Genomic DNA, 26,931 nt, shown 5'->3' with positions numbered 1-26,931 from the left:
GTATCTCACCCCACACTGCTACCACGTATCTCACCCCACACTGCTACCACGTATCTCACCCCACACTGCTACCACGTATCTCACCCCACACTGATAACACGTATCTCACCTCACACTGCTACCACGTATCTCACCCCACACTGCTACCACGTATCTCACCCCACACTGATAACACGTATCTCACCCCACACTGATAACACGTATCTCACCTCACACTGCTACCACGTATCTCACCCCACACTGCTACCACGTATCTCACCCCACACTGATAACACGTATCTCACCCCACACTGATAACACGTATCTCACCTCACACTGCTACCACGTATCTCACCCCACACTGCTCCACGTATCTCACCCCACACTGCTACCACGTATCTCACCCCACACTGCTACCACGTATCTCACCCCACACTGCTGCCACGTATCTCACCCCACACTGCTCCACGTATCTCACCCCACACTGCTCCCACGTATCTCACCCCACACTGCTACCACGTATCTCACCCCACACTGAAAACACGTATCTCACCCCACACTGATAACACGTATCTCACCCCACACTGCTACCACGTATCTCACCCCACACTGCTACCACGTATCTCACCCCACACTGATAACACGTATCTCACCCCACACTGATAACACGTATCTCACCCCACACTGATAACACGTATCTCACCTCACACTGCTAACACGTATCTCACCCCACACTGCTACCACGTATCTCACCCCACACTGCTACCACGTATCTCACCCCACACTGCTGCCATGTATCTCACCGCACACTGCTACCACGTATCTCACCCCACACTGCTCCACGTATCTCACCCCACACTGCTGCCTTGTATCTCATCCCACACTGCCACCATGTATCTCATCCCACACTGCCTATCTCATCCCACACTGCCGCCATGTATCTCATCCCACACTGCTGCCATGTATCTCACCCCACACTGCTGCCATGTATCTCACCCCACACTGCTGCCATGTATCTCACCCACCACTGCTGCCATGTATCTCACCCCACACTGCCGCCATGTATCTCACCCCACACTGCCGCCATGTATCTCATCCCACACTGCCGCCATGTATCTCATCCCACACTGCTGCCATGTATCTCATCCCAGTGTGTCTCACCCCACACTGCTGCATGTACCTCACCCCACACAGCTGCCATGTATCTCACCCCACACTGCCACCATGTATCTCATCCCACACTGCTACCACGTATCTCAACCCACACTGCCTATCTCATCCCACACTGCCGCCATGTATCTCATTCCACACTGCTGCCATGTATCTCACCCGCCACTGCTGCCATGTATCTCACCCCACACTGCTACCATGTATCTCACCCCACACTGCCGCCATGTATCTCATCCCACACTGCCACCATGTATCTCATCCCACACTGCTGCCATGTATCTCATCCCAGTATGTCTCACCCCACACTGCTGCATGTATCTCACCCCACACAGCCGCCATGTATCTCACCCCACACTGCCATCATGTATCTCACCCCACACTGCTACCACGTATCTCACCCCACACTGATAACACGTATCTCACCCCACACTGCTAACACGTATCTCACCTCACACTACTAACACGTATCTCACCCCACACTGCTACCACGTATCTCACCCCACACTGCTACCACGTATCTCACCCCACACTGCTGCCACGTATCTCACCGCACACTGCTACCACGTATCTCACCCCACACTGCTCCACGTATCTCACCCCACACTGCTACCACGTATCTCACCCCACACTGCTCCACGTATCTCACCCCACACTGCTACCACGTATCTCACCCCACACTGCTACCACGTATCTGACCCCACACTGCTACCACGTATCTCACCCCACACTGCTGCCACGTATCTCACCCCACACTGCTGCCACGTATCTCACCCCACACTGCTGCCATGTATCTCACCCCACACTGCTACCAGGTATCTCACCCCACACTGCTACCACGTATCTCACCCCACACTGCTACCACGTATCTCACCCCACACTGCTGCCATGTATCTCATCCAACACTGCTGCCATGTATCTCATCCAACACTGCTGCCATGTATCTCACCCCACACTGCTGTCATGTATCTCACCCGCCACTGCTGCCATGTATCTCACCCCACACTGCCTATCTCATCCCACACTGCCGCCATGTATCTCATTCCACACTGCTGCCATGTATCTCACCCCACACTGCTGCCATGTATCTCACCCGCCACTGCTGCCATGTATCTCACCCCACACTGCCGCCATGTATCTCACCCCACACTGCCGCCATGTATCTCACCCCACACTGCCGCCATGTATCTCATCCCACACTGCCACCATGTATCTCATCCCACACTGCTGCCATGTATCTCATCCCAGTGTGTCTCACCCCACACTGCTGCATGTACCTCACCCAACACAGCTGCCATGTATCTCACCCCACACTGCCACCATGTATCTCATCCCACACTGCTACCACGTATCTCATCCCACACTGCCTATCTCATCCCACACTGCCGCCATGTATCTCATTCCACACTGCTGCCATGTATCTCACCCCACACTGCTGCCATGTATCTCACCCGCCACTGCTGCCATGTATCTCACCCCACACTGCTGCCATGTATCTCACCCCACACTGCCGCCATGTATCTCATCCCACACTGCCACCATGTATCTCATCCCACACAGCTGCCATGTATCTCATCCCAGTGTGTCTCACCCCACACTGCTGCATGTATCTCACCCCACACAGCTGCCATGTATCTCACCCCACACTGCCACCATGTATCTCATCCCACACTGCTACCACGTATCTCATCCCACACTGCCTATCTCATCCCACAGTGCCGCCATGTATCTCATTCCACACTGCTGCCATGTATCTCACCCCACACTGCTGCCATGTATCTCACCCGCCACTGCTGCCATGTATCTCACCCCACACTGCTGCCATGTATCTCACCCCACACCGCCGCCATGTATCTCATCCCACACTGCCACCATGTATCTCATCCCACACTACTGCCATGTATCTCATCCAAGTGTGTCTCACCCCACACTGCTGCATGTATCTCACCCCACACAGCTGCCATGTATCTCACCCCACACTGCTGCCATGTATCTCACCCCACACTGCTGCCATGTATCTCATCCCACACTGCCACCATGTATCTCATCCCACACTGCTACCACGTATCTCACCCCACACTGCTGCCATGTATCTCATCCCACACTGCTGCATGTATCTCATCCCACACTGCTGCCATGTATCTCATCCCACACTGCTGCATGTATCTCATCCCACACTGCTGCCATGTATCTCATCCCACACAGCTGCCATGTATCTCACCCCACACAGCTGCCATGTATCTCACCCCACACTGCTGCCATGTATCTCACCCCACACTGCTGCCATGTATCTCATCCCACACAGCTGCCATGTATCTCACCCCACACAGCTGCCATGTATCTCACCCCACACTGCTGCCATGTATCTCACCCGCCACTGCTGCCATGTATCTCACCCCACACTGCTGCCATGTATCTCACCCCACACTGCTGCCATGTATCTCATCCCACACTGCTGCCATGTATCTCACCCCACACTGCTGCCCTGTATCTCATCCCACACTGCTGCCATGTATCTCATCCCACACTGCTGTCATGTATCTCATCCCACACTGCTGCCATGTATCTCACCCCACACTGCTGCCATGTATCTCACCCCACACTGCTGCCATGTATCTCACCCCACACTGCTGCCATGTATCTCACCCCACACTGCTGCCATGTATCTCATCCCACACTGCTGCCATGTATCTCATCCCACACTGCTGTCATGTATCTCATCCCACACTGCTGCCATGTATCTCACCCCACACTGCTGCCATGTATCTCACCCCACACTGCTGCCATGTATCTCATCCCACACTGCTGCCATGTATCTCATCCCACACAGCTGCCATGTATCTCACCCCACACTGCTGCCATGTATCTCACCCCACACTGCTGCCATGTATCTCACCCCACACTGCTGCCATGTATCTCACCCCACACTGCTGCCATGTATCTCACCCCACACTGCTGCCATGTATCTCACCCCACACTGCTGCCATGTATCTCACCCCACACTGCTGCCATGTATCTCACCCCACACTGCTGCCATGTATCTCACCCCACACTGCTGCCATGTATCTCATCCCACACTGCTGCTATGTATCTCATCCCACACTGCTGTCATGTATCTCATCCCACACAGCTGCCATGTATCTCATCCCACACTGCTGCCATGTATCTCATCCCACACAGCTGCCATGTATCTCATCCCACACTGCTGCCATGTATCTCATCCCACACTGCTGCCATGTATCTCACCCCACACTGCTGCCATGTATCTCACCCCACACTGCTGTCATGTATCTCATCCCACACAGCTGCCATGTATCTCATCCCACACTGCTGCCATGTATCTCACCCCACACTGCTGCCATGTATCTCATCCCACACTGCTGCCATGTATCTCATCCCACACAGCTGCCATGTATCTCACCCCACACTGCTGCCATGTATCTCACCCCACACTGCTGCCATGTATCTCACCCCACACTGCTGCCATGTATCTCACCCCACACTGCTGCCATGTATCTCACCCCACACTGCTGCCATGTATCTCACCCCACACTGCTGCCATGTATCTCACCCCACACTGCTGCCATGTATCTCACCCCACACTGCTGCCATGTATCTCATCCCACACTGCTGCCATGTATCTCACCCCACACTGCTGCCATGTATCTCATCCCACACTGCCGCTATGTATCTCATCCCACACTGCTGTCATGTATCTCATCCCACACAGCTGCCATGTATCTCACCCCACACTGCTGTCATGTATCTCATCCCACACAGCTGCCATGTATCTCACCCCACACTGCTGCCATGTATCTCACCCCACACTGCTGCCATGTATCTCATCCCACACTGCTGCCATGTATCTCATCCCACACAGCTGCCATGTATCTCACCCCACACTGCTGCCATGTATCTCACCCCACACTGCTGCCATGTATCTCACCCCACACTGCTGCCATGTATCTCACCCCACACTGCTGCCATGTATCTCACCCCACACTGCTGCCATGTATCTCACCCCACACTGCTGCCATGTATCTCACCCCACACTGCTGCCATGTATCTCATCCCACACTGCTGCCATGTATCTCACCCCACACTGCTGCCATGTATCTCATCCCACACTGCTGCTATGTATCTCATCCCACACTGCTGTCATGTATCTCATCCCACACAGCTGCCATGTATCTCATCCCACACTGCTGCCATGTATCTCATCCCACACAGCTGCCATGTATCTCATCCCACACTGCTGCCATGTATCTCATCCCACACTGCTGCCATGTATCTCATCCCACACTGCTGCCATGTATCTCACCCCACACTGCTGCCATGTATCTCACCCCACACTGCTGCCATGTATCTCACCCCACACTGCTGCCATGTATCTCATCCCACACAGCTGCCATGTATCTCATCCCACACTGCTGCCATGTATCTCACCCCACACTGCTGCCATGTATCTCATCCCACACTGCTGCCATGTATCTCACCCCACACAGCTGCCATGTATCTCACCCCACACTGCTGCCATGTATCTCACCCCACACTGCTGCCATGTGTCTCACCCCACACTGCTGCCATGTGTCTCACCCCACACTGCTGCTATGTATCTCATCCCACACTGCTGTCATGTATCTCATCCCACACAGCTGCCATGTATCTCATCCCACACTGCTGCCATGTATCTCACCCCACACTGCTGCCATGTATCTCACCCCACACTGCTGCCATGTATCTCACCCCACACTGCTGCCATGTATCTCACCCCACACTGCTGCCATGTATCTCACCCCACACTGCTGCCATGTATCTCATCCCACACTGCTGCCATGTATCTCACCCCACACTGCTGCCATGTATCTCATCCCACACTGCTGCTATGTATCTCATCCCACACTGCTGTCATGTATCTCATCCCACACAGCTGCCATGTATCTCATCCCACACTGCTGCCATGTATCTCATCCCACACAGCTGCCATGCATCTCACCCCACACTGCTGCCATGTATCTCACCCCACACTGCTGCCATGTATCTCACCCCACACTGCTGCCATGTATCTCATCCCACACTGCTGCCATGTATCTCACCCCACACTGCTGCCATGTATCTCACCCCACACTGCTGCCATGTATCTCATCCCACACTGCTGCCATGTATCTCACCCCACACTGCTGCCATGTATCTCATCCCACACTGCTGCTATGTATCTCATCCCACACTGCTGCCATGTATCTCATCCCACACAGCTGCCATGTATCTCACCCCACACTGCTGCCATGTATCTCACCCCACACTGCTGCCATGTATCTCACCCCACACTGCTGCTATGTATCTCATCCCACACTGCTGCCATGTATCTCATCCCACACTGCTGCCATGTATCTCATCCCACACTGCTGCTATGTATCTCATCCCACACTGCTGTCATGTATCTCACCCCACACTGCTGCCATGTATCTCATCCCACACTGCTGCCATGTATCTCATCCCACACTGCTGCCATGTATCTCATCCCACACTGCTGCCATGTATCTCACCCCACACTGCTGCCATGTATCTCATCCCACACTGCTGCTATGTATCTCATCCCACACTGCTGTCATGTATCTCATCCCACACTGCTGCCATGTATCTCATCCCACACTGCTGCCATGCATCTCATCCCACACAGCTGCCATGCATCTCACCCCACACTGCTGCCATGTATCTCACCCCACACTGCTGCCATGTATCTCACCCCACACTGCTGCCATGTATCTCATCCCACACTGCTGCCATGTATCTCACCCCACACTGCTGCCATGTATCTCACCCCACACTGCTGCCATGTATCTCATCCCACACTGCTGCCATGTATCTCACCCCACACTGCTGCCATGTATCTCATCCCACACTGCTGCTATGTATCTCATCCCACACTGCTGCCATGTATCTCACCCCACACTGCTGCCATGTATCTCACCCCACACTGCTGCCATGTATCTCACCCCACACTGCTGCCATGTATCTCACCCCACACTGCTGCTATGTATCTCATCCCACACTGCTGCCATGTATCTCATCCCACACTGCTGCCATGTATCTCACCCCACACTGCTGCCATGTATCTCACCCCACACTGCTGTCATGTATCTCACCCCACACTGCTGTCATGTATCTCATCCCACACAGCTGCCATGTATCTCACCCCACACTGCTGCCATGTATCTCACCCCACACTGCTGCCATGTATCTCACCCCACACTGCTGCCATGTATCTCATCCCACACTGCTGCCATGTATCTCACCCCACACTGCTGCCATGTATCTCACCCCACACTGCTGCCATGTATCTCATCCCACACTGCTGCCATGTATCTCACCCCACACTGCTGCCATGTATCTCATCCCACACTGCTGCTATGTATCTCATCCCACACTGCTGCCATGTATCTCATCCCACACAGCTGCCATGTATCTCACCCCACACTGCTGCCATGTATCTCACCCCACACTGCTGCCATGTATCTCACCCCACACTGCTGCTATGTATCTCATCCCACACTGCTGCCATGTATCTCATCCCACACTGCTGCCATGTATCTCATCCCACACTGCTGCTATGTATCTCATCCCACACTGCTGTCATGTATCTCACCCCACACTGCTGCCATGTATCTCATCCCACACTGCTGCCATGTATCTCATCCCACACTGCTGCCATGTATCTCATCCCACACTGCTGCCATGTATCTCACCCCACACTGCTGCCATGTATCTCATCCCACACTGCTGCTATGTATCTCATCCCACACTGCTGTCATGTATCTCATCCCACACAGCTGCCATGTATCTCATCCCACACTGCTGCCATGCATCTCATCCCACACAGCTGCCATGCATCTCACCCCACACTGCTGCCATGTATCTCACCCCACACTGCTGCCATGTATCTCACCCCACACTGCTGCCATGTATCTCATCCCACACTGCTGCCATGTATCTCACCCCACACTGCTGCCATGTATCTCACCCCACACTGCTGCCATGTATCTCATCCCACACTGCTGCCATGTATCTCACCCCACACTGCTGCCATGTATCTCATCCCACACTGCTGCTATGTATCTCATCCCACACTGCTGCCATGTATCTCATCCCACACTGCTGCCATGTATCTCACCCCACACTGCTGCCATGTATCTCACCCCACACTGCTGCCATGTATCTCACCCCACACTGCTGCTATGTATCTCATCCCACACTGCTGCCATGTATCTCATCCCACACTGCTGCCATGTATCTCATCCCACACTGCTGCCATGTATCTCACCCCACACTGCTGTCAAGTATCTCACCCCACACTGCTGTCATGTATCTCATCCCACACAGCTGCCATGTATCTCACCCCACACTGCTGCCATGTATCTCACCCCACACTGCTGTCATGTATCTCACCCCACACTGCTGTCATGTATCTCACCCCACACTGCTGCCATGTATCTCATCCCACACTGCTGCCATGTATCTCACCCCACACTGCTGCCATGTATCTCATCCCACACTGCTGCCATGTATCTCACCCCACACTGCTGCCATGTATCTCATCCCACACTGCTGCTATGTATCTCATCCCACACTGCTGCCATGTATCTCATCCCACACTACTGCCATGTATCTCATCCCAGTGTGTCTCACCCCACACAGCTGCCATGTATCTCATCCCACACTGCTGCCATGTATCTCATCCCACACAGCTGCCATGTATCTCATCCCACACTGCTGCCATGTATCTCACCCCACACTGCTGCCATGTATCTCACTCCACACTGCTGCCATGTATCTCACCCCACACTGCTGCCATGTATCTCACCCCACACAGCTGCCATGTATCTCATCCCACACTGCTGCCATGTATCTCACCCCACACTGCTGTCATGTATCTCATCCCACACAGCTGCCATGTATCTCATCCCACACTGCTGCCATGTATCTCACTCCACACTGCTGCCATGTATCTCATCCCACACTGCTGCCATGTATCTCACCCCACACTGCTGCCATGTATCTCACCCCACACTGCTGTCATGTATCTCATCCCACACAGCTGCCATGTATCACCTGCAAACACAGGGGAGCCTGGAGGAAGCTGCATCTCTTGGGTTAGATATTCATCCCCCCAACTCGGAAAACTTTCCTCTCCCGGCTCCTCCATCCACAGCGCCCAGGAGCAGCCATGATAACAGACACAATGAGACTATCAGCTGCACGGAGAGGACACAACTTCCTAACTTTGCAGACAGTGGTCCCTGCCATGGAAGTGTCACCGGCAGCAGCGATCACTGGCTGCAGCGCCGGTCGGGGCTCGTTACTTTATCCGCTCACCTTAGCCGGGGCTTCTTCTCCCACGCATCCTTCCACGCACTCCTGCAAGGCTCGCCCTGTGGGTGATGATGGCACCAGAGACTGGATCGACCTAACCTGGAGGCGTCACCTCCTTCCATTCACAGACAAAGAAGCAAAGCAGAAGACCTGGAGGCTGGAATCAAGACGCAGCACAGACCCTGCTCACCATCCCGGGCGCCTGCTCTGCCAGCGCTGAGCTCCTTGCAGGCTCCTAATAAGCTGTCTTAAGATTTCCTTGGCCAGAGGCTGGAGGGAGAAGCAGCTGCACGCAGCAGATAATGCTCATCCTTGGAAGCTTGCAACATCCAGTGGCTGCATCAGCCCCGAGCGCTGTCAAATGGGATTTATGAGCCACAGCTCCCTCTGCTGGACATCCTCAGTATCGCAGCTCTGCTCATTTTCTCATTTGTAGGACCACTTTAAAGTGCTCGACTTTATCTATTACATCTAACTCCATCCATTACAAAATCCCAGTTTATGGCCAGTGTAAAACATTAGAATTGGTGGCGTAACTTGAAGCTTATGGGCACAGCCCAAAGCCGAAGGCTCGGATCCCCCAATTATTGCAAGTCTTTAATAGTATTGGTCTTTTCATATGAGCGAAAGTGGTCTTCAGGACCCGCCAGGACCCAGGCGCCCGGGTGCGATTGCAAACCCTACACCTATTATAGGTAAGCCCCGGATTAGGATGTGTATCCTTAAAGCATGTTCTGTCCCAAACTACAAACGGTGACACATCAGGAAGCCGACACTATATCATTAGCCACGTAGAGAAGAGCTTTCACTGGACTTTTGCATTTAAAGAGAGTAGCTCCTATAAATGGCGCGGATTCACTGATTCTGGAAGAGTTTTACATTTCTTTTTTTCTGTATCCTTCTGTTTTACGGTTATGTCACCCAGTAAAAGAAAAATCAAATGTTCTCTTTAGGCCACGTTCACACTATCCGTATTTGGTCAGTTTTTTATCTCAGTATTTGTAAGCCAAAATCAGGGGCAGAACAATAAGGCCTCTTTCACACATCAGGTTTTCGCCGTCAGGCGCGATCCGGCGCTTTTGACAGAAACCGGATCCGGCGAAATGCAATGCCGGATCCGGTTTCCCCCCCATTGACTTGCATTTGCGCCGGATCGCGCCGGATGGCCATGCGTTTCATCCGGTTTTCGCCGGATCCGGCAATGTGTCGCGATCCGGCGTCTGGAAAAAATGGCTACTGTAACGTTTTTTGTCTCCGGCGAAAAAGCCGGACCCGCCGGATCCGGCGCGTCCGGCTTTTTCACACAATGAAAGCCTATGAGCGCCGCAATGCGCCTGATCTGGCGAAAGCCGGATCCGGTGGCCGGATCCGGTTTTTTTGGTCTGAGCATGCTCAGTAGCTCTGCCCACAAGACATATATAAAAGCAAGACAGTGGGACCCACAGCCACACCCAACATGCCACCCAAGAAAGCAACCAAGCGCAGCAGGAGAAGGCAGGAGACCACTGCAGCACCATCAGCACCACCACCACCCCAAATGGAGCAGCAAATGGAACATGCTGAGGAGGGGAGGCCAGCAGCAGATGAGAGACAGTAATTATCAAATCCCCCATTCCTCCAAACTAGGGCTATTGAATATCAAGATATTCATTGGCCCTTTGTTTCTCTTTATTCAACAGCCGCCCAAGAGATGCAGCAGCAGCAGCAGAAATGGCATCACTGGCAGCAGCAACAGCAGCAGCAATACCCACAGCCATGGAGTCTGGCCATCAACAGGACAGCACATCTTCTTCTGGGAGCCCTCCCTCGCATCGTCAGCGTTTGACGGTAAGTTTTTATTTCCAAAATCCATCTTCTCTGTAATATATGTCTATTCATGGCCTTTTATTTCAAAACAGGAATCACAAGATGAAGAGGAGCTCCCAGAAGAAGAAGGAAGGGGTGGACAGACACCTGGAGTGGGCTCACAATTGGTAAGTTTTTTGCATCAAACGCAGAAACACAACATCACACTACACACAACACATAGAAAACAATGTTCTGCAGACCACACACAGCAAACAAATGCCTACATCCAAAGACATAACATTTTTTGTTTTTTTCTCTAGTCTTCCCAATCTGGTGCTCGGCCAAGAGGTCCTCGCAGTGCCTCCCAGGGTCGTCGGCGACAGCAACGCGGCGGTCACCAGCGTGTAAGTATAAATATTTTTGCTTTGTTTTTTTGCACTTTTTATTTCATTTCTTATGTGGAGGCTAATTATGTTATTTTTGTCTTTTTCTTTAACAGCCTTCACAGCGTGCTCCCGACTCTGACGGTGAGGATGGAGGACTCGATGTGGACCACCTCATCGATCTCGTCAGAGAAAGGGAGCCGCTCTGGAATATGGCTGACCGCCGCCATGCTGACCTTATCGTTACCCGACGACTCTGGGAGGAAATCTGTTCGCTCCTTGTGGGCCGCTGGGAGGACCTCGATGTTCGGGCCCAGATTAAAGAGCGTAAGTATATACAGTACCGGTTGCTTGATGTAAACCAGTGTTTCCCGAACTCCAGTCCTCGTGGTCCCCACGGATCATGTGTTCAGGATTTCTATTTACTATGGAAATCCTGAAAACATGACCCCTGGGGACCATGAGGACTGGAGTTTGTGAAACACTGATGTTGTATACTAACCACTCCTTTCTCGTTTCAGGGAACAGAATTGTGAATCGGTGGCGGTCTGTGAGGGATCGTTTCAAGAAGGAGTTCAATAAAGAGATGCGGGCCCCGAGTGGATCTGGAGGACGCAGGAGCAAGTACAAGTACGCACGAGCCCTGTCGTTCCTCCGGGAGACAATGCTCACCAGAAGGTAAATATTACACACCACATGTGAAAAAAAATGTTAGATGTAACTTTTTTTTTTCAGCCAGGGCCATACCATGTCACTATTTTAATTGTTTTTTTTTCTCTTTATTCCACAGCACGGTGAGCAGCACTCGGGAGCCTGCACGATTGGACCCTTCTGAGGCGATCCCTGAGGAGACCGGCACCGAGGGACACTTCGACCTCCCCGGTACATCTGCACCTTCCCAGCCTTCCCACACATTCGACCCATCTGTCCCATCCACCAGCACAGGAGCATCGTGGCCGCCTACATTACATGAAGCTGCTGGTGAGGAGATCGCTTTCCCTTTACCCCACCCTTCTGCCCCTGCCACCTCTAGTACACCTGCGGGTACTGGGCGGCAGCGGCAGAGGGGTCAGGAAAAGAGTTATGCGCAAGAGTTCTTGCATCTGAATGCATCTTTCCAGAACTGTCTAAAAGTCTTGTCAGAGCAAATCTCCGCAGGCTTTCAGCAGATCAACTCCAGCATTCTGGAGGTGAAGACACTTCTGCAAACCATGCATTCAGAAGCAAGATCTTCGCCAAACCACACCTTTTTCAGGTCTGTTGTGGAGCGCATGGCAACACTATCTCCTACCCAGCAGATGCATGTAATGCATTCGTGCCACGGTGCTCTACAGCAGGTTACCTCCCAACCTCCACCTCCCACCACTGTAGTTCCTCCACCTGCACCCCCTCCAGCCACTTTCCATCCTCCCCCTCCTATTACATCTGCACCCCCTCCAGCCACTTTCCATCCTCCCCCTCCTATTACATCTGCACCCCCTCCAGCCACTTTCCATCCTCCCCCTCCTATTACATACCAGCAACCTCACCAGTACCAGCAACCTCCCCAGTACCAGACATCTCCCCACTTCCAGCAACCTGCCCCGTACCAAACTCCTTCCCCGTACCAAACTCCTTCCCCATACAACTTTCCATCAACATCATCTGCTCCTACAGTCCCTGCCCAACCCTCCACTCCACCGCCCACCACCTCTTCTGCCTCCCACATGTCCACCCATTCTGTAGCTTTTTCCACACCTTCACCTCTAACTGTTCCTTCCCCACCACGATCCCAGTCCTCTCTCCACACACCCAGTGTCGAAGTGTCCCGCAGCCCCTCCAGCAGTATTTCCACCCCACAATACACAGAATTGTAATGTGTGTTTTTTAATAAAAATGCCCATTGGGTTTAAAACCTTTATTAAAAAAGTTTTTTGCACTTTAAAAACATTTTACAAAAAAAAAAAAAAAATTTTAAATAAAAGTTAAATTATCGTTTCACAATGGTTATCTGTCATTTCTTTCTGCGGCGAACTATGTTTAAAAAAAAGGTTAAATACAGGGTATTTCAAAGGTAAAAAGGTATTCAAAACCAGGTATATAACTGTGGGTAAATTTTAGCTTTTTGCCACAGTTGTGTTCCTGGTTGTGTTTGAAGCAAAGTATTTCACCTAAAAAGTTGTGGTTATTGTTGGTGATTTCCTAACAATGTACACAACTTTTGTTAAAAGGTGAAATACTTTGCATAAAACACAACCAGGTACACACCTGTGGCCTAAAGCTAAAAATAGTAAGACCATGACAAGATAGCCAACTTTGGTTGGCAAAGGTATATACTGTTGGTCCAGAAGGTACACAAGTTTGGTTAGGGCACAAATCTTTCACACTCTGTCATCCTGCCAGTGTACTCTGCCTTGAGGTGACATAAAGTATAGTGCAAAATTGTCCCTCATTACTGAAACCGTCACAGAACTTCTAGTGGTAATATTTCCAATGACAACATCCATCTTCGCCAGTAACTTGCTCTTCTCTCCAACCTGCACTTTCTTCTCTACAACCTGTCAAAGAAGGGCTGTAGGAACATGCTATATATAGTTTTCCAGTAGCCAATCCCGTTCGGAAGGCCACAAGGGTCAATTTTAAAAACAGGATCCGGCGTAATCCGTCGAAAAACGGATAGAAAAACGGATGAACCGGATGAGACGGATCCGGTTTTGTCTGTCAAGAACAAGACGGATCCGGCAGAAAACCGGATCCGGCACATCAGGTTTTACAAAACATTTGCCGGATCCGGCATTCCGGCACGACGCCGGATCGCGCCTGACGCCGAAAACCTGATGTGTGAAAGTAGCCTAAGAGGAAAAGTATGATAGAAACACGTTCTGACTTCTGTATTTTTGTAGGACGTGTGAATGTGGCCTTACATCATGGGAAGCTCACGGACGGCACATTGGTTGTACACTGATGCCATCCGTGTGTGCTATCCATCACTTTCATGTACCGATAGACTATCCGTGAAGAAGGTAAAAAACTCGCGTTTCCGCCATTTTTTCCGATCTACAAAGAAAACACAGAAATGCGAACAGCCTCAATGACTGTATCAGGTATAGGTTACGGATAGATCATGTACGTAAAATACAGATGTCTGCATGGCTCCCATTTTATTGTTGGGAAAGGGTTCTTTAAGGGAACGGAATAATTTAAAAAAAAAGTCTGACAATGATGTTTCGGAATCACAACATGTCCCTGAGTTTTAGATGCCCTCCTTCTTTAGATCTGCCCGTATCTGCCCTACTCCATGTTTATCCCCCCCATTATGGGACAGATATATACGTATCTATGATGGAAGCCTGGGACACCGCTCTGTTATTCATGTAGACGTCTTCCCAGCATAAAAGAGAAATCTCAGCTCAGCTCATGAAGATGATTGTCGTCCCGTGCCACCATGCCAGAAGTGTCACAATCTTACTGTGCACAGCTCAGACATTAAAGTCTGTAATTTGCTTTATATGTCTTACAGACTGCTTAAAATTCAGAAATGCGAGCTATAAGAGAGCCTGCTGTGAGACTAATATGCTTGTCACTTTCTGATGGAAACACTTAGACGTGTTTGGTTCAATGCCGGTGTCTTCACCGGTTCATCAAATCCAGGTTGTAAATAAAACCAACTAAGGTGCTTTAGTAAAGGGTTTTCTCCATTTTATAGGAACGCATTCACATTGGTCATTTGTCTGCAGTTGGCTGGTAACCACCATAAAAATATTAGTCTCTGTGGGGGATATGTATCACCGGCTGTAAATCAGCTGCTTGTCGGGGTCTCAGGTGCCAACTCCATCGTGGTTAGGCCTGGATTACACGTCCGTTTTTTAAAATCCGTCGTTTTCCATTAAAAAACGGATCCGCCATTTTTTTTTTGGCGGATCCGTTTTTTTGTCCCATAGACTTCCATTAGCGGCTACCTCAGATCCGTCAAAAAAACGGATCCGTTTTTTCACACTTTGGCAGATCCATGCGGATGCCAAAAAACGGATGTGTGAAACAGGCCTTAGATACACAGCCAGAGGCGGCTCCGGGTTTTTGTAGGCACATGGGCAATAGAATCACATGGCGTCCCCTTATCTTTCAAAGGGTATATACCGGGAAAAAAGGTATCCTCTTTCCATAGGATAGGTGATAACTTCCCGATTGTTGGGACCCCCACTGATACTAAGAACGGGTACTCTGAAGCGCACCATCTGAATGGGGCGGTGGTAAATCTTGGGCGCTTCCACTCCATCAATTCTCAATGGAAGCACCTGAGATAGCCATGCACTGTGCTTGACCACCACTCCATTCAAACTGGGTCTTCAGAGAGCCTCTCCTGCATTCAGAAAGTTAGTTACAGTAAGTCTTTTAATTTTTTTCAGCCACTCATGTTTTGTGCAGCATTTTTTTTTCTTGTTCATATTTTTGGTAAAAATTTCATAAATATATTCTGTTGTTATTTTTACCAAAGAATGACAAAAAAATCAAATATCTAAAGAAGGAAGGAGGCAGTAGACATATGCTGCCAAGTTTATGATTTAAAGGGATCGTTCACAACTTAGACTAAGATTAGTTATTAGTTGTCCAAGAGCTGTTACAGCGAAGGTGTGGGCAGCGCCATCTTGGAGGAGGAAATTTTGTTCTTCTCCAGTAAGATAGCGCCACCAGCGCATGCACAGTAGCAGCTCTTGGCTCACAGCTACACCAATAGCAGCTACTGCGCAGCTATGGCGGGCACCGTTTTCCACTTGAGGTTTTTTTTTCTTTCCTCTGGCTGAATAACTTGAATAAGGCAGGGGTCACACTACCATAGAATACGGAGAGTGCTATGCGAGAAAACACTGCATAGCGCTTGGACCAGTGTTAATATATGGGTCAGCTCACTTCACCATTTATTTTCTCTGCCGTATTTACCATGCGTGTAAAATCGCAGCATGCTGCGATTGTCACCGAGACTCGCCAATGCAAGCCTATGTGTGCGAGAAAAAAGTCCCACAGCACCCGATGCGACCCTGCAGCCTGTCATCCAGTGGAGAAACTGAGCACCATGTGCTCAGTGTTTCTCTGAGAACTTCTATTCCTTGTCTGCGGCACCGCAAGCGTGATAAAGTTCTTCTGCTCACTGTGCCATCTGACAGATCCTGCGAGTTCACGGCCAATAATCTCACGCCACCCATGTGACGTCAGCGCAAGCGCCGTGGGAAATTTTAGATAGATTTTCCCACAGCGCTCGCACTGACGTCAGAAAGGTGAACTGAGTTCATTGGCCGTGAACTCGCAGGACCTGTCAGATGGCACCGCGAGCAGGAGAACTTTCTCATGCTTGCGGTGCAGTCAGACAAGGAATAGCAGTTCCGCTGGATGACAGGCTGCATGGTCGCACCATGCAGCCTGCCATCTAGATGTAGCAGAGCTGAACCCATCATTGCATTGGACTAATGGATTAAAAGCATCTCTGCAGAAAGGTAAAGAATTTTGTTGGTTTTTTACCTCTTTTGCAGATGACGAGGGCATCGAGGGAATGGGCGAGGTCATAAGTATGGTTTAATTAAGAATATTAAAGGAGTCTGTGTCTTTCTTTCAATTAAAGGACTTTTTCTGGGTGTCTGTGTTTTCTCACAATGTGACAATGGGGTTAGTAATATGGGCGTCTTATTGACGCCTCTCCATTACTAACCTCGGGGCTTGATGTCACCAGACAAAACAAAGGTGACATCAAACCGCAAACTATTACCCCACTTGCCACCGCTACAGAGCAAGTGAGAAGAGCGAGGCCAAGTGCCAGAATTGGCACATCTTAGAGATGCCCCTTTTCTGGGGCAGCTGAAAGCTGATGTTGTTAGCCAGGGGGGCCAGTATCCATGGCCCCTTTCTAGGCTATTACTATCAGCCCGCAGCTGTCTGCATAGCCTTTGCTGGTTATTAATTATAGAGGGACCCCATGCCATTTTCTTCCAAAAAATAATCTTTTGTTAATTAACTACAGTACATGTACAGTACTTTGCACACACTGTACTATTTGTATTTGTCACTGACAGCTATATATCTACCTACTCTATTTGTATTTACTGTATATAATCCATCTCTTCTATCTTGTCGGCTCCTGCAGTGATTTTAAAGAACACAGCAGATGAATTACCAGCTTTTCTGCAATATAAATACATATACAGTGGGTATGAAAAGTGTCCAGACCCTTTAAATTTTTCACTTTTTGTTTCATTGCAGCCATTTGGTAAATTCAAAAAAGTTCATTTTTTTCTCATTAATGTGCACTCTGCACCCCATCTTGACTGAAAAAAAAACAGAAATGTAGACATTTTTGAAAATTTATTTAAAAAGAAAAGTGAAACATCACATGGTCATAAGTATTCAGACCCTTTGCTCAGTATTGAGTAGAAGCACCTTTTGAGCTAGTACAGCCATGAGTCTTCTTGGGAATGATGCAACAAGTTTTTCGCACCTGGATTAGGGGATTCTCTGATATTTCTTCCTTGCAAATCCTCTCCAGTTCCCTCAGGTTGGATGGTGAACGTTGGTGGACAGCCATTTTCAGGTCTCTTCAGAGATGCTCAATTGGTTTTAGGTCAGGGGACTGGCTGGGCCAGTCAAGAATGGTCACAGAGTTGTTCTGAAGCCACTCCTTTGTTATTTTAGCTGTATGCTTAGGGTCATTGTCTCGTTGGAAGGTGAACCTTCAGCCAAGTATGAGGTCTAGAGCACTCTGGAAGAGGTTTTCATCCAGGATATCTCTGTACTTGGCCGCAGTCATGTTTCCTTCAATTGCAACCAGTAGTCCTGTCCCTGCAGCTGAAAAACACCCCCATGGCATGATGCTGCTACCACCATGTTTCACTGTTGGGATTGTATTGGGCAGGTGATGAGCAGTGCCTGGTTTTCTCCACACATGCCAATTAGAATTATCACCAAAAAGTTCTATCTTCATCTCATCAGACCAGAGAATCTTATTTCTCATAGTCTGGGAGTCCTTCATGTGTTTTTTAGCAAACTCTATGCAGGCTTTCATATGTCTGGCACTGAGGAGAGGCTTCCATTGGGCCACTCTGCCATAAAGGCCCGACTGGTGGAGGGCTGCAGTGATAGTTGACTTTGTGGAACTTTCTCCCATCACCCTACTGCATCTCTGCAGCTCAGTAACAGTGATCTTGGGGTTCTTCTTTACCTCTCTCACCAAGGCTCTTCTCCCATGATTGCTCAGTTTGGCTGGATGGCCAGGTCTAGGAAGACTTCTGGTGGTCCCAAACTTCTTCCATTTAAGATTTATGGAGGTCACTGTGCTCTTAGGAACCTTGAGTACTGCAGAAATGCTTTTGTAACCAGATCTGTGCCTTGCCACAATTCTGTCTGAGTGCCTTGGCCAGTTCCTTGGACGTCATGATTCGCATTTCATCTGACATGTCTGTGAGGTCTTATATAGACAGGTGTGCACCTTTACAAATTAAGTCCCATCAGTTTAATTAAACACAGCTGGACTCCAGTGAAGGAGTAGAACCATCTAAAAGAGGATCACAAGGACAGCATGTGACTTAAATATGAGTGTCTGAGCAAAGGGTCTGAATACTTATGACCATGTGATATTTCAGCTTTTCTTTTTTAATAAATTTGCAAAAATTTCTACATTTCTGGGGTTTTTTTCAGTCAAGATGGGGTGCAGAGTATACATTAATGAGAAAAAAATGAACTTTTTTGAATTTGCCAAATGGCTGCAATGAAACAAAGAGTGAAAAATTTAAAGGGGTCTGAATACTTTCCGTACCCACAGTATATATATACAGTACATATAGTGAAGAGGCAGTGACCCACAAAGTTCAAACACAAAGTCCTTTAATGTGTTATCTTCACAGTATTAAAGTGTAAGAAGAAGGAGCAAGCCAGGCTTGTCTCATCCGTAACAGGTCCAAAACCGTCGGGTCTGTCACCGAAGTTACAGGGGGAGCACTTAGAGTAACTGGATGTTCCCTGTGCTCGAAAAAAGGGGGCGTGGCTAAGCAGGCAGAAAATGCGTGGTGAAATTCAAACTGTTGAGGTGGGAACGCTGAGCGCGCGTCAGTCCTGTGAGGTAAGTTCAGCTGTGAGGCGAGGGGGTGGAGCTAGGAGAAGCCAGGGACGAGAGAACTCGCTTACAGGAACTGACCGACGGGGTCCTGCTGACACCGCATGTACCGCTGTCCTCGCTAACATCGCTGTCCCCGCCTACATAAAGGACCTTATCGAGAGTGAGAACTCGGCCGACGACGCTGACACAGCTGCCCAGGCCAGCGGTACTGCCGGGGAATGCAAGGTCTGTGTAAGGGATACCGGTGCTCAACTGTACAACACAGCAGACCGAACAGACAATTGTGAACTGTGTCGGGACCGTGTCCCAGGCCCTGTTAGTACAGGGATTCTCACCGCTGTGGGAATAGTTTATCCTTCCTTCTTCCCTGCATCCATTGGGGCCAGTGCCCATGCTAGAACCCCGGGCAATCATCGCCATTGTCAGGATCGAAAGAAGACACCGTCATCGCCAGTATTACAGAGGACAGCGACACCGTCAGGACCACAAGAGGACATTCTGAACACCAGAAAAGCTTCCCCCATTTCCCGCAGGACTGTAACAGATCCCTGTTGTGGCTCATTCCAAGTGGCCCCAGTGAAAGAGAGGGGCACTTCTGTGACTGGAGTTCAAAGGGATAAGTGTATAATTTATATTATCTTCCCCTATTAGTTAAAACCCCCTTGGAAGTATTCTTTGTATTAGGGAAGAAATCTCCCCCTCATTTAAATATCTCCCTGTGAGGAGTAACCTCCTGTTAATTAAACCCTTTGTTAACCCTTGGTCTGCCTTCTCCGTTACTGTATCCCGCTACCTGCTCACAAAAGTTCAAATCCACACAAGTGCATCTCATTAGTGTTCAGTTCACACCAGTTCATATCACTACATACAACATGGCTTTAAATCACAGTCGCTAAACACGCCGGACTTCCCTGTGTCCAGTTTCCGTGGGCGACTGCACGCTGTATCAAAGTCTCTTACACACAGCTTCACTTCATTAGTTTGAAATCACTACATATGCCAGTCCTCCTCTGATCAGCTACCGTGGGTGGCCGTAATGCGCACCAGGGGCCATTGGATACTCGGTACCGGGCCGGTTGTCTTAAAGGGATGTGTCACGGTGGCAGTGACCCGGTCCGTGGCCCCAGGCGTTCATGTAAAATTAAAGGAACTGAATAGGAATAAAATTTGTGTATAAGTCGTGACACCACCTGTGGTATTCTGGTCAGTGGTGACCAGCGCTGCAGTGTTGCTTCTCTAGGACAGATGGTATAATGCAGCAAAGTTGGTAAAGCTCTCCACAGGCAGAGCTGTAGTCCCAGGGCAGTTGAGATAAGTTTAAAGAAGGTGAGATAGTGTGGAGTGAATGATGTAGCAGTGCTGAGTTGAAGACGCAGGAAAAAGGCAGAGACACTGTTGCATGTAGTTCCAAGGCTTTACTTACAGTCTGGCGCGCTCAGATGCCCATTTCAGTGCTGCGTTCTCCAGGTGAGGGGTCCAGACAACTTCCAGGTAAAATGAAGTACACCCTTCCAGCACTCCCTGTCAGTATGTACCTTTCCTGGCTGTCTCCACACAATATGCTGCTTTCCACTTTCCTTCCTTTCCAGCACTTCACAATTATCGTCCCAGGCCAGCAGCTGCAAATCCTGTCAGACATCGCATACCCTTCAATTTCTTTGATCCTATGTAGCTGCCTTTCCGGTCGGAGTAACTGTGGTAGGGGCTGTGGTCCATAAAGTCACCACAGCTATCGGCTTGCTAGTAGCGCCCTGAAGTACGCTCACTAGGCTAGGGGCCGTGACCCTTTGCGACCAAGTCCATCCTCCACCTGATGTTCGTCAGCGTGGAAATGAGCCCCATGGGGTGTACGCTCCAGCCTTGTCTCAGAAGAACTAACTTTCCTCTTAGGGAGCTTTGTGTCAAGCTATTCAGTCCGGCAACTCCTGCTGACTGGAGCTGCACGAGACCTTCTCCTTCCGTCCCTCTGAGGGAACTCTGCTCACTTCATATAATTCTCCCACTCTCAAACTACGCTCTGTCCACCTCCCAACACCCTTCGTGTTCCAAAGCAGGGGCCATAAAGGGTGCTCTGCTATGCTACGTGTGTGGGATGTGGGATGGAATGTGGTCGGGTGTCTCCACCTTAACCGGTTGTGGGATACCACACCTCTGGGTGAGGTGCAGCATCTCTTTGGCAACTGGACCCTCAGGGGCGCCACAGCTGCACTGCTGTGTCAATGTCTCTTAATTCATGCACACAGCCTTACACAGTGCTTGATATCCTCCGGATCACAACCGGGCACCATATCCACCTGTTTGCAGTCGTTAAATACGCCAGTCCTCCTTAGGGCACAGGAACTGTCTACCTTCGGTTCACCTTCAGTCACAAGACATCCACATCCGAGATCAGTCACTGTGGACGGCAGCACCACTGTGTACACTGTGTACGCTGTGTATGCTATTGGCTCCACTCTGTCCTATGCTCTGCAACACCAACTGCTCTGCACAGCAACAAGGTTTCCCTACATCTGTCTTGGACACAAGCATGTCCAAGACTACACTTCTTTTTATTATTAGTCTGCATTGCAGTCACAGTTACACCCGTGAAGGCCATGCACTCCTATGGACTTCCAATGCCTCCATGCACATCTGGGGAGAACACACAGTGACCCCTTCCTGTGATATCAGTCACTGCTACACCATTGCAATCCCAGCTACACCTGTGCCTGCAATGCCCCCTCATGGCCTCAATAAGGTTGGATTTGGGAGTGCAGAATTTGCTGAATTTCTTTTGGGGAGCGTGAAGCCATTTAGCTTTTCCAGAGCCTTTATGCTACCCGTAAGGTGGAAGCCCCCTATATTTCCATTAACAGATGATGAACCTGAGTGAGGACTTGCTTTTTTTGTGGATTGAGTTGAAGTTGTTATTGTGAACATTTTACATAATGTTTGGATCACATTTATCTGTCGCTCTACACTGAGCACTTTGGGGTTTCCATCTAAATCTCTGAGTGACTAGACAGATGATACACCCGAGGGATCCATTCAGTATAATGAGGCAGCAGATTTACTCTGGATTCAGTCTGGCCTCTGTTCAGAGGTGTCCTTTCAGAAGTGCACAAAACTGTGGCCGACGGCACTTTTATGCAATCCTAAAAAGATGGACACCGCCGGATCACAGGTCATATGGCGCCCACAGTGCCTCCATCTGCCTCATTTTAGGGAATCTTCCGCTGGGGGATCTGTCTGAAACACGCTTTTCAGAGATTTACACAGAAACCCCGATGTACCGCTCAGCGCAGAGTGCAAGATAAATGTGCACCGAGCCTTACTGCGCTCTTTGGGAGGCAGAATGAAAAAATCAACAGCATGTGAAGAATTGGTTTTATTTATTTTTTACGCCGTTCCTCGTATGGTATAAGTGATTAGGCAACTTTATTCTTCAGGTCGGTGCGATTACCGTGATACCAGATTTATAGCGGGTTTTTATGTTTGGCTGCTGTCACACACTAAAAGACGCTTTTTATTGAAAAAACTAGTTTTTGCATCACCATATTATGAGAACTATAATTTTTTTATATTTTGGCAGACAGAGTTATGTTATGGCTTGTTTTTTTTGGGATGAGTTGACGTTGTTATTGGTACCATTTCCAGGAACATGACATGTTTTGTTCACTTTCTATTCCAATTTTCGTAGGACAGAATGAATAAAAACCAGCAATTCAGGAATTGTTTTTTTTCTTTTTAAAATACCGTTCCGCATGTGGTAAAATTGATGAGGCAGCTTTAATCTTCGGGTCCGCATGATTACAGCGATACCTCATTTATATCTTTTTTTATGTTTTGGCGCTTTTAAACAATAAAAACTATTTTATAGAAAAAATAATTATTTTTGCATCACTTTATTCTGCAAGCTATAACTTTTTTAATTTTCTGCTGATGGAGCTGTATGGCAGTTTGTTTTTTGCGGGACAAAATGATGTTTTCAGCGTTACCATTTTTATTTACATCCGTCTTTTTGATCGCGTTTCATTTCAATTTTTGTTCAGCGGTATGATGGTAAAGCATTGTTTCTTGCCTCGCTTTTTTTCTTTTTTACTGTGTTCACTGAAGGGATTAACTAGTGGGATAGTTTTATAGAGTAGATAGTTACGGACGTGGCAATACCAAATATGTGTACTTTTATTGTTTTTTTATTTACATAAATTAATGTATTTATTGGAAAAATATTTATTGTTTTATTTCTTTATGTAAGAATTTTTAAAAAAAATATTTTTACACATTATATTTTTTTTTTTTACATTGTCCCAAGATGGAACATCACTATATAATGTAAGATTGCTGATCTGACCTTTTGCACTGCTTAGTATCAGATCAGCGATCTGACAGGCAGGGAAGGAGGCATGCCACTCACAAGCCACCTCACTGCAGGATCCAGAAGGACCCCACGGCCATCTTGGTGCCGGGGGTCTCCATGGAGACCATCAGGGCAGCGTGATCGATGGAACCGAGCAGGGAACCCCCTCCCTGCGCAATGCTTCTCTATGCCGCTGTCACTACTGACAGTGGCATCAGCAGGGTTAAATGCCCACGATCGGTGCTACCACCGATTGTGGGCATTGCTGCGAGGTGTCAGCTGTCACATACAACTGATACCCACACCCGATCGCAGCGTGAGGTTGCGCTATCGGAGCGCTGTACTAGTACTGCTGTTTGTGGGAATGCACCTCCCGCCGAGCAGTACTAGTACGGCGCATGTCGGGAAGGGGTTAAAGGGAAGCTGACAGGTGATACAGGCTGCTCAAACTATGTGCAGCACGTATCAGGTCCTGGCTGTAGTATCTCACCAGGTATGTGTCTCTGTAAAGCTGCGATCAGAGAAAAACATACTAATAGCTGCTGGTGAGTGAGCGGCGCTGTGCACTAGTCCTACAGACAGGTCCCTGGCGGCTTCTCCCCACACAGTGCGGCGCTGTGCACTAGTCCTACAGACAGGTCCCTGGCGGCTTCTCCCCACACACTGACAGTGCGGCACTGTGCACTAGTCCTACAGACAGGTCCCTGGCGGCTTCTCCCCACACACTGACAGTGCGGCGCTGTGCACTAGTCCTACAGACAGGTCCCTGGCGGCTTCTCCCCACACACTGACAGTGCGGCACTGTGCACTAGTCCTACAGACAGGTCCCTGGCGGCTTCTCCCCACACACTGACAGTGCGGCACTGTGCACTAGTCCTACAGACAGGTCCCTGGCGACTTCTCCCCACACACTGACAGTGCGGCGCTGTGCACTAGTCCTACAGACAGGTCCCTGGCGGCTTCTCCCCACACACTGACAGTGCGGCGCTGTGCACTAGTCCTACAGACAGGTCCCTGGCGGCTTCTCCCCACACACTGACAGTGCGGCACTGTGCACTAGTCCTACAGACAGGTCCCTGGCGACTTCTCCCCACACACTGACAGTGCGGCGCTGTGCACTAGTCCTACAGACAGGTCCCTGGCGGCTTCTCCCCACACACTGACAGTGCGGCACTGTGCACTAGTCCTACAGACAGGTCCCTGGCGGCTTCTCCCCACACACTGACAGTGCGGCGCTGTGCACTAGTCCTACAGACAGGTCCCTGGCGGCTTCTCCCCACACGCTGACAGTGCGGCGCTGTGCACTAGTCCTACAGACAGGTCCCGTCCCTAGCAGTTTCTCCCCGCCCGCTGACAATGACTGACAAGTGTCTTCCTACATGCACGTATAGCAGAGACTTGTCAGTCACTGTCAGCGGGCGGGGAGAAACTGCCAGGGACCTGTCTGTAGGACTAGTGCACAGCACTGCTCGCTCCCCAGCAGCTATTAGTAGGTTTTTCTCTGATCACAGCAGCTTTAGGGTAGGTGCACACGTTCTGTAATTGACAGCGCTTTGGACGCAGCACATGTCCTCTGCGTCCAAAGCGCTGTTGTCTATTGAACACAGGTGAATCCGTTTGTGTTCACTGAACTGTGCGGAATCACCGCGTCCAATATTTTTCTGTTGGTGTAATTTATCTTGCGGAGACTTGTGTCTCCACAAGATAAATAGACACGCTGCGGTCTGGAGAGACCAAGTCCGTCTCCGTGGGAGAGCTGTGGGCGTCTGTGGATGCATAAAGGCCATGAGATTTCTTGAAATCCCATCCACTATGCTGTAACATCTGGACACTGGGGGTTGGACGCTGCACAAGTACACAGCGTCCAACCTGCAGCGTTTACTGCCTGTGTGCACATATTGTACCTTTACAGAAACAAGCATACCCGGCTGGGAAACTACAACCGCTGCTGATATAAGCTGTACAAACCTTGAGCGGCCTGTGTCACCTGTCAGGAGAGCTGTAATATCCTTATTATAATAATAATAAGTTACTTGCTATAACAGTATTACATACAGCTCATGCCGTGGTTACTGTATAGGGGCTTGTTATACTCACAGGCTGGGCTTATAATAAGATACCGGCTGTAAGAATAATAAGCCCCCTACCTCCCCACCAGCCCCCAAACAGCACTTATTACATGTGATGTAGTAATAATACGTATATTAATAAGGATCCTGTCCTCCATTCACCACCCCTTCAGTTCCCACCCTACCGCCATCCTCTCACATTCATCCCACAGTGACCATGATATACCTGAATTTAATTAGCCTAATAAATTCTGGCCGCTTTATATATGGCACTGGCAATATCTGATCTAAGTGCTGCAGGCAAAGAGCATGAGATGAGGTCAGGCCAAAGCTGCCACTAGGAATTCCGGTGCCTCATACTGGCAAAATTTTCAGGGACCCCTTTAGACTCCACCCAGGCTCCACCCCAGCCCTGCCTCCACCCCTCAAACTGTCCACAGTCCCACCTCTCTCTCTTGGAAAAACTCCACTTCTCACCAATCACACATTAACAGATCCCATCCCCAGATCACACATATAGCCCACCGTTGTAACTGTTTCCCTTCCCTTTGTCTTGTTGTTTTAGTTACCGGCCTGCGGGCCGTGTCACACAGGACAGTATCACGTGCCGCGTCCTGTTGTTCTACTTACCGGCCTGCTGGTCGCATCACACAGGACGGGTCCACGTGACATCTAGAAGGTCTAGTCATTTTTTATGTCTTCGATTATTACAGACATTGTATTTTTGTGTATATTAATCCTTCATATATTTCATACTGT

The 26,931-nt window shown here is 49.5% G+C and overlaps 1 protein-coding gene across 1 annotated transcript in view; it reads right to left on the bottom strand.

Moving 5' to 3' along the window:
* MTUS2 (microtubule associated scaffold protein 2) overlaps nucleotides 1-9,835 on the bottom strand; it is an 876,814-nt gene extending 866,979 nt beyond the window's left edge. Inside the window, exon 1 of the mRNA XM_073583159.1 lies at nucleotides 9,520-9,835. The gene's annotated coding sequence lies outside the window, so the exon portion shown is untranslated. The remainder of the gene's footprint in view (nucleotides 1-9,519) is intronic.
* Nucleotides 9,836-26,931: the final 17,096 nt, after the last annotated feature.

Source organism: Dendrobates tinctorius, unplaced genomic scaffold (assembly GCF_039654945.1).
Source record: "Dendrobates tinctorius isolate UK_male_01 unplaced genomic scaffold, ASM3965494v1 ptg000075l, whole genome shotgun sequence".
In the NCBI taxonomy this organism is placed as follows: domain Eukaryota; kingdom Metazoa; phylum Chordata; class Amphibia; order Anura; family Dendrobatidae; genus Dendrobates; species Dendrobates tinctorius.
This window is presented reverse-complemented; position numbering and strand designations above follow the sequence as displayed.